A 10,000-nucleotide genomic window follows, 5' to 3' on the forward strand; every position below is an offset into this window, starting at 1 on the left:
ACAACACAACAGATTACTAAATAAACATTTAAAACTGTCTGACAATTATATTACACACTTCCACCAATTCCAGCTGGAGCATTATACCTTTTACATGACCTCAATGAACTCTGATCAAGTGACCCTGAAGGTGTAAGGCTCTGGTCAATTATTAATGTAATAAAGTCAGATGGCAATCTGCTGACCACCACAACATGACTGGTCAGTTACCAATCACCTTAAACTGGGATTGTCTCCTGTCGACTTTCCATAAACCCCAGAAATATATCTCCTTTTGAGGACCAGCATATGTCCCCTTATTTCTTGGAGTTGTGCTAACCACATTAAGGAAGTCAGTGCCAACAAGCTAAAAGGTCTTCTTCTCCGACAATGATTGTTCTGAGGGATCGTGGTGGTGGAGGGGGTGGTAGTAGTGTAGTGTTGTGTCAGTGATGCAGGGGTGGTTGTAGTTGTACCATGAAGTGGTGTTGGTTGTAGTAGAGTTAAGTGGTGAACTTGGTTGTTGTTGTTTAGTCCCAAGCTAGCTTTGATCAAGTAAACCAAGAGAACTGAAGATGTTCCATCCATGGCCATCCCATCTTTATATATATATATTTATGACTACATTGTCCAATCAGTCCTTTGCTTTTAAGAAGGTAAAGTGTAATTGGAGGCAGAACTGACTGCTCTTTCTTGCTTGCTAAGAGACCACATGGCAGCTCTGTAGTCAGTTTGTTGTCGTAGTAGGTGGTGGTGGTGGTGGTGGTAGCAGTGGTGATGCAGTGGTGTCGGTGAAGTTTCTGTATAACACAACCACCACCACCACCACCACACCGTTGCATCCCCACTGCCCTACCCTGCTGCAACACCACTTCACCCATGCCCACCTCCACACCCTACAACCACTGAAATTAAGAATAACACAATTGAGATAATTAATTTTTTTCTATATTGTTACATCAATATTCTTGTTGTTATTGTTGTTGATGTTACATTGTTGTTATTGCCACTAACACCCATCAAAATTATTATTATTATTATTATTATTATTATTATTATTATTATTATTATTGTTGTTGTTATTATTGTTATTATTATTATAGCTTTTATTATTATCATTCGTTCATAATTATTATTAACCAATAAACATATTTCTCTGATGTGTAGCTGTGGGTCCATGTGTGTGTGTGTGTGTATGTGTGTGTGTGTGTGTGTGTGTGTATGCATGTGTATGTGTATGTGTGTGTGTGTGTGTGTGTGTGTGTTTTACATAATGGGTAAGTGTGTATGACAGGGAAATACCCTGAAAAATGAGTAATATTCTCATACATACATTTCATATACATACATACATACATATATATATATATATATATATATATATATACACACATACATGCATACATACATTCATGCAGTATATGTGTATATATATATATATATATATATATATATATATATATATATATATATATATATATATATATATACATATATATATATATATATATATAAATATATATATGTGTGTGTATGTATGTATATGTATACATTTATGTTGAAGGTAGTGGAATATTATGTAGATGGGGGTGGTAGTTTATGATGATGATGATGATGCAATTAAATGAGAGAGAAATAAATTTGGAGATGAAGTTATATGGACAGGGAATATTGCATAGATGTGGTTGTATACATACATGTATACATATGTGTGTGTATGCGTATTGTGCACACACACACACTTGCATAGACACACACATAACATACACACATGCGTATGTATGTCTATAAAAACATATCTATATAAGAAACCGACTTCCATATAATTTTATCTCTTAATTTATTTCTCGCATTTAATTGTGCCATCGTCATCACCCCACCCCTACCATTACTGTCATCATCATCATCATCATCATCATGAACCATTCTTCTCTTCATCATCATCATCATCACTCCCACAGCCACTTTACTACCATTATACCCCACCCTCACCACCCCTGGCTATATAACAGTGATCCCTCTGGGTGTATATATACATACACGCAGTTGTATATCCCTGGTGTTTACATAAAAAAAAAACCCCAAACCATCCTCCTTTCCTGCCAATATCAAACCTCACCCCTCACCCCCAACTCCCCCCCCAGCCCCCACCCCCAACTCCCCCCCCAGCCCCCACGACTCAACCCTGTTCTGTCTGTCTGTGTGTCTATCTATAACAGTACACAGCCTTAATACACAGTGGACACAAGAGAGAGATGTGGGGGGGATGCTGGTGAGGGGGAGGGAATTCAATTAACTGTTTTATATACACATCACTTATTTAATATGGTGGTGGTGGTGGTGGTGGTGGTGGTGGTGGCGTGTGGTAGGGGTAGGTGTAGGGATGGTGGTGGTGGTGGTTTTAGTTGTTGTCTTCAGGTTGTTGTTATGGGGAAGAGATGAGGGTGGAGTGAGTTTTAGGTTTCAGTTCACATCATTACCACCACCACCACCACCACCACCACCACCACCACCACCACTGCTCCTATCAATACCAGTAATACAAAGACTGCAAATATAAGGTATCAAGTGTGCTCCTTAATAACAAGCAGAGAAACACCAGATAAACATAAAACTATAGTTGTGTGTGTGTGTGGGATGTTTATATATATATATATATATATATATATACCCCACATGGCATAGCCCAGAGGGTTGAGATCTAGGCTGGAAGAGGGTCAGGCGTCTGCAGGCCAGAAAGAGGCAAAACTGGATTTGCAGAAATTCTGAAATTTCTTGACAGTATGACTGGAAGCACCATCCTGGGTCCACACATAGTTGGGCTTGAGCCATGGCAAGACATGATACCTCAGTGTCTTGTAGTAGACATCAGCTCCCACCTTTTGTCTGGGCTTGTAGAAGTAGATGAGCATCTTTCTTCTATCCAAGGCCTCAACACCGAAGGCTCTGACCTGGGATGGATGGTTTTTTTTCTGATGGTGCTCCTGATGTCAGCTGTTGACACCGCAATGTACTGGTCGTTTATGCAGTCCACAACGGCATCCAGTGTGAAGATCTTTTTGTCAGAAAATTTTCACAGTGGACCCATTCTTCTTGAGGCATGTGAGAATCGTTATGCACCTCTCCAGTCTTCTGACCTTCATAGGTTCTGTCAGCAAGAGTCTCAACGTTCTGGCAAAGGACTCGAGGTCTAAGTCATCATTCACAGCTGTTCTGATGGTTTTGGGATCCACTTCAAGTTCAGAATCCAGCTTCCACATGGATGTGGTTGGGTCTGTTGAAATCTTGGATTTGAGTGTTGATGAAGTCTTGATTCCCCTTCTAGTTGGCCTCCACCAGTGCCAGACTTCCTCTGAATGCCGTTGCCCATGTCCATTCTCTTCTTGACATTGTAAACTGTGTGTAAGGATACTCCGACTATGGTTGAGATCCTCTTCTGATCGACTTGTGCATGGACCAAATCACACACTCGTTGGCATGTGTCTTACTGTACATTCACATTCTCCAATATTCCTGCAGATTAGCGGAAAACCTATTCTTTGTTCTGGATTAGGTCTCATATCATTTGGTGTAGTGGTTGCTGTGAAATATTGGTGTAACTTTTAATGCAAGTTTTGCTTCCCCCACCCTGTATGTACAGAGAAAGGGAGAGTGAGAGAGAGAGGAGGGGAGAGAGAGAGAGAGAGGGGAGAGAGAGAGAGAGGAGAGGGGAGAGGAAACTGATGTATAAACATCAAAGAATAAATACTTGCTAATTAACATAACATTCCTGATGATTTGGGTAAATACATTTTAAAATTAATTTCATTTAAATTAATTATGGATCACTAAATTATATTTTGTAATTATACATTAAGTGTGTTTATCTTAATGAAACAGTTGTTGAGCTCAATTAAAGTGTGAACTAAATGTAAAATATATTACTTTATGCTTTTATGCCATTTATAAATAGTAAAATTTATAAAGAGAATAAAATGGACAATTCTATTGATATTGTAATTAATAAAAGTATTCAAAAGTATATCATTACATCCCAGTTTCTCATCTTGTGTGAGATTATCCTTGTAATGTAAAGGTTTGATGTTAGCCTTCAGTTAAGATTAAGTAGAGTATATTGATTGGACCCAACCTCATTACAGATACACATGCTTATATGTATTCCACCATCAGAGGTAAAAATCAATGGATTTTGTATCTGAGTAAAGTATTTTAATGTCTAATTATTTGTTATGTTATACTGTGCCTCTGTAATATTTCAAATAGTTTTGCCCTGATACAGAATCCAAAGTAGTTTTCAAGCCCAGAAACAATAGTGCCACACTGAAATTGCAATTTCTTCAACAATTGCTAAATTGCATCCAGGAGTGTTGAAAAACAGTGTTATCTTTCAACAGGACAACACTCCATGTCATACAGCAAAGAATACTCATCAATGGTTTGAAACACAGCTGAAAGTCCCAATCTAAACCTGCTCGAACACCTATGGGGAACTCTTGGTGAAGCTATCAGGAACACAACCATTAAAAATAAAGAACATTTGTACCAAAAGCTGAGAGAAGAATGAAGTAAAATTGTGCCTAGCACACTTGGGTGAATGTGGAGGTAGTGAAGAATTGGCTCAAACAATAGTCAACAGAATTTTACGGGGCAGGGATACATGCTCTCATTTGAAGGTGGAACATTTCTATTGAGAGAAACAGTGACTGTTGAGAAGTAGGGATGTGATCCACAGAGGACCAGCTTCATTTTGATGTATGATACATGTTCCTGTGTTGATAATTATACCTGTCCTAAACAAAATGGCATTACTTTTTCACTCAGCCTCGTATTTCAGGCACAAAGACTCCTTGCAAATGAAAAGCTTAGAAATGGCAGTCTGTGCAGATCCTGTCATTTGGATTGAAGAGCGTTTGTAGTTTGTTTGAAGCATTGTAATACGGAAAGAAAATAACATATGTATATATGTTGTATGTGTGTGTGTGTGTGTGTGTGTGTGTGTGTGTGTGTGTGTGTGTGTGTGTGTGTGTGTGTGTGTGTGTGTGTGTGTGCCAAGTTATCCCTGTTGTTGTATTTAGTGATTAGAAACAGGACGTATGAACCAGTTTTTGTGAATATCTATGTATTAATATGAATGTGTGTGTGTGTGTGTGTATGCATGTATTGTTTGATGCACACCTGTGTGTATGAGTATGTTTATACTAAAATGGGTGTGTAATTACAACCAAACCTATATAACTATTTCTACATCTCTTTCTATATACACACATATACAAATACACACAACATATACATGCACATGTATATGTATATACACATACACACACATACATACATATATATACATATATACATATATATATACACACACACACACACACATATATATGTATGTATGTATATATATATACACACATGCACTTCACTGAGTTATGAATATTTGTCACCAATTAGGACACTTGAGTGGTATTATACACCCTCTATGTCAATTTGTGAAATTAATTAGATATGCATATATATTTTATACATGCATGCACACACAGGCACACACACACACACTACATACATTTACATATGTATATATATGTAAATGTAGATATATATATGTATATTTGAATGCTTATATACACTCGATAAGTAATTCAATAAAAACAAATTCTAAAGGAAGGAACAAAAATACCTAAAACTATTGTAAAATCGACAAACTGCAATGAAAGACAAAAGTGAATAAAAGAAATCCTGTATTAATACCACCACCACCACCACCCTGATGATAGTGACTGCTGCTGCTGCTGCTGCTGTAGAAAACTGCATTAAGCAGATGCAGAAATGCTGCACAATAATTTAATTATCACATTGATGCTGGCAGCAAAATTGGCCAGCTTCTAATCGGATATTTCACTATTCCCGATCAACTTCTCATTGGCACTGGTGTTAATTACTAGAAAAAATGTGCTGATTGAAAAATTAGATGACACATCTTAACGAGGGTAGAAGAAGAAAATGTTGCAAGTGTTTGCAACAATGTGTAATTATTGGTGTGTGCCAGAAAAAAAGTAAGGCAGACACGAGCAAACAATGGATAATAAAGAAAACAACTCTCTTGATTAGGTGTTATTAGCAAATATAGTGCAATATCTTTCATCTCTATCACCCACCTGCTTCACCAGTGGAAATGGAGACAGACCTCCAGTGGCTATGTAAGTGTATGTGTAATGGAAGTTAGCATCTGTGTGTGTCTGTATGGCTGGTTGACGCATGCGTACGAACAACCATGCTACATGGCAGTGAAACATGGGCTGTAACTGCTGAGGACATACGTAAGCTCGCAAGGAATGAAGCCAGTATGCTCCGTTGGATGTGTAATGTCAATGTGAATACCCGTCAGAGTGTAAGTATCTTGAGAGAAAAGCTGAACATTAGAAGCATCAGTTGTGGCGTGCAAGAGAGACGATTGCGCTGGTATGGACATGTGGTGAGAATGGAGGAGGATAGCTGCGTGAAAAAGTGCCACACCCTAACAGTTGAGGGAACCCGTGGAAGAGGTAGGCCCAGGAAGACCTGGGCTGAGGTGGTGAGGCAAGACCTTCGTACATTGGGCCTCACCGAGGCGATGACTACTGACCGAGACCTTTGGAAATGTGCTGTGCGTGAGAAGACACGGCAAGCCAAGTAAGATCGTTGCCAGTGCCCCTGGACCGGTTCTTGTGCGGGTGGCACATGAGATGCACCATTTTGAGCGTGGCCGTTGCCAGTACCGCCTGACTGGCTCCTGTAGGATTTTCGAGCGAGATCGTTGCCAGTGCCCCTGGACTGGCTTGTGCGGGTGGCACATAAAAGACACCATTTCGAGCATGGCCGTTTTCGTGCGGGTGACACGTAAAAGCACCCACTACACTCTCTGAGTGGTTGGCGTTAGGAAGGGCATCCAGCTGTAGAAACTCTGCCAAATCAGACTGGAGCCTGGTGTTGCCATCCGGTTTCACCAGTCCTCAGTCAAATCGTCCAACCCATGCTAGCATGGAAAGCAGACGTTAAACGATGATGATGATGATATATATAGATATATATATATATATATATAGATATATATAGAGATAGATATATACACACACACACATATATATACATATGTGCACCAGCATGACCGCAGCCACTTGGCTGAAACACATAAATAAATAAATAAAAATATATATATATAATATCTATCTATCTGTCTGTCTGTCTGTCTGTCTGTCTGTATGACCATCGCCTCCTGTTCATCATCATTTAACATCCACATATCCATGGTCCATGATTGCATGAATTAAATGAAATTCGCTGAGGCAAATTCTTTTACGGCTGGATGCCCTTCCCATCACCAATCCTCACCTGTTCCTCCCATGGCCAGGCATGTTTTCATGGAAGACTGGAAACAAGCAACGTTGCATGTATGAGAATGCACTTGCAACCAGGATGCAACAACTAGACAAAGGTACACACACAAACATTTGTACATACACACACACACAAACCTGAGTGTGTGGTAAGAAGCTTGCTTCCCAATCACAGGGCTCTGGGTTCAGTCCCTCTGTATGACACTTTGGGCATGTGTCTTCTGTTATAGTCTCAGGTTGACCAAAGAACTGTGGTGGATTTGGTAGATGGAAACTCAAAGAAGCCCGTTGTATATATATGTGTATATATATATATATATATATATATATATATATATACAGGGTTTGGACAAAATAATGGAAACACCTAGCATCATAGCATCATAATTTTGAAATATCTACAAAACCATCAAAAGCTTGTTCATTTTTGTTTTTTGATTTATTAATGGTGTTGCTTAATATGTTTTGCTAAAATTGCTGTTTCTTTTCAGATGTCATCAGAAAAAAGGTAATTAAAATTCATTAAAATGATAGATCTATCGAACTTTCACAGAGGTCCATTATTTTGTCCAACCCCTGTATATGTGTGTGAGTGTGTGTCCTTGTATCTGTGTTTGTCCTCCACCACCACTTGGCAACCTGTGTTGGTGTGTTTATGTCCCTGTAACTTAGCAGTTCAGCAAAAGAGACTGATAGAATAAGCACCAGGTTTCATAAACAAATAAATACAGCGGTTGATTCATTTAACTAAAGTTCTTTGAGGTGGTGCTCCAGCATGACCGCAGTCTAATGAGTGAAGCAAACAATAGATACACACACATACTCACACACAAACACATATAAATGTCTGAAGTGCTTCATTGAGTTTCCACCTGACCAAATCCTCCACAAGGCTTTGGTTGGCCCACACACTTGTCCAAGGTGTTACACTGTAGGACTGAACCCAAGACCACATGATTGGGGGACCAAACTCCTTACCACACAGCCATTCATGAGTAGAAAGCGCAGTGCTCATCCCTGCGTACTACTCTGCTCCCCAGTGTCTAAGTGTGCATGTTGTTATGGATGTAGAGATGTGTGTGGATGTGTTAATACACGTGCGTGTGTATATGTGAGTATTGATATTTATACATTCCTCTGTGTGTATTTCTCTCTTACTTACGTAGACACATACACACAAATACCTACACACATATTATGCACGCACATCAATGCTTATGCATGCACACCTACACACGCATTCGGATAAACCTATCGGGGATTACTTAACATTGCTGGAGAGAAATTAACAAATGGCTAATTTAATTTGCATGAGATATGATAAAAAATGGATGAATAATAAAGGTAAATACATTAGTATAAAGACGCACGGCCAAACACACACACACACACACACACACACAAAACACAAAATGCACACATATACATACATACACATACACATATGTGCATATCTATATCTATCTACCTCTCTTTCTCTCTCTCTCTCCATTTGTCTCACTCTCCCTCTTTCTCTATTTCTCTCTCTCTCTATCTCTTTAGCTAAATCTCTCTCTCTCTCTCTCTCTCTCTCTATATATATATATATATATATATATATATATATATATATAATATACATATGCATATACATGTACATTCAAGTACACTCAACCCCAAAACACGCACGTGTGTGTTTATATATATATACATACACATACATGCATTCATATACATGTACACACACACACACACACATTTTTATCCTTGATAGCAAAAACAACAAAAGTCCTAAAACAAACCCAGTCATTTTGACTTTTAATTATCACCAAAATACAAAAGATGATGGATTACTCGTTAACCCTTCTCAGGAGTATTTTGGATAAACCCCATTGTACTTGACATGCAACCACACATCACAACAACGGAATGATCTTCAACAAACTCTATCCATTCTATTCGATACTAACCATTCAACCCATTATCAGGGGTGTCTTTGTTAAATCGAGTTGGTTGTGGTTGACATGTAACATTGAAAGAGAGGAGATTGTAAGATGTGTAATGTATGTGATATGAAATATAGGCAATGAAATGTCTGTGGAAGGCAGTGTTTGTTACGTAATGTATGCTATGTAATATTTGTGGTATATAATTTAAGTTATATGATATATAAAGAGAATATATGAGGTATCTAATGTAATAGATGTGGTGTGTAATGTATGAATAGTGTAAGAGGTGCACGCATGGGTGTGTGGTTAGGACGTTTGCTTTCCAACCCTGTGATTTTGAGTTCAGTCCTACTGTGTGGCATTTTGGGTTTGCAGCTTCTAGTACAGCCTCAGGCCAACCAAAAACTTGTGAGTAGATTTGGTAGATGGAAACTGAATGAAGCCTATCACACACACACAATCGTTGTCATCATCATTATCACCATCATCGTCCATCATAATTCAACGTCTGTTTTTCATACAGGCATGGGTTAAATGGTTGGACTGGAACTGGAAAGCTAGAGAGCTGCACCAGTCTCCAGTCGTCTGTTTTGGTTTGGTTTCTGTGGCTTGATGCCCTCCTGAATGCCAACCACTCCACAGACTGTACTGGGTGCCTTTTATGTGTCTCCAACACTGCTCACAACCCCAATTTCTCTCAGCTTAACATGCCTTCTCAAG

The sequence above is a fragment of the Octopus bimaculoides genome, chromosome 14 (assembly GCF_046866305.1).
Source record: "Octopus bimaculoides isolate indiv1 chromosome 14, ASM4686630v1, whole genome shotgun sequence".
Taxonomy (NCBI): domain Eukaryota; kingdom Metazoa; phylum Mollusca; class Cephalopoda; order Octopoda; family Octopodidae; genus Octopus; species Octopus bimaculoides.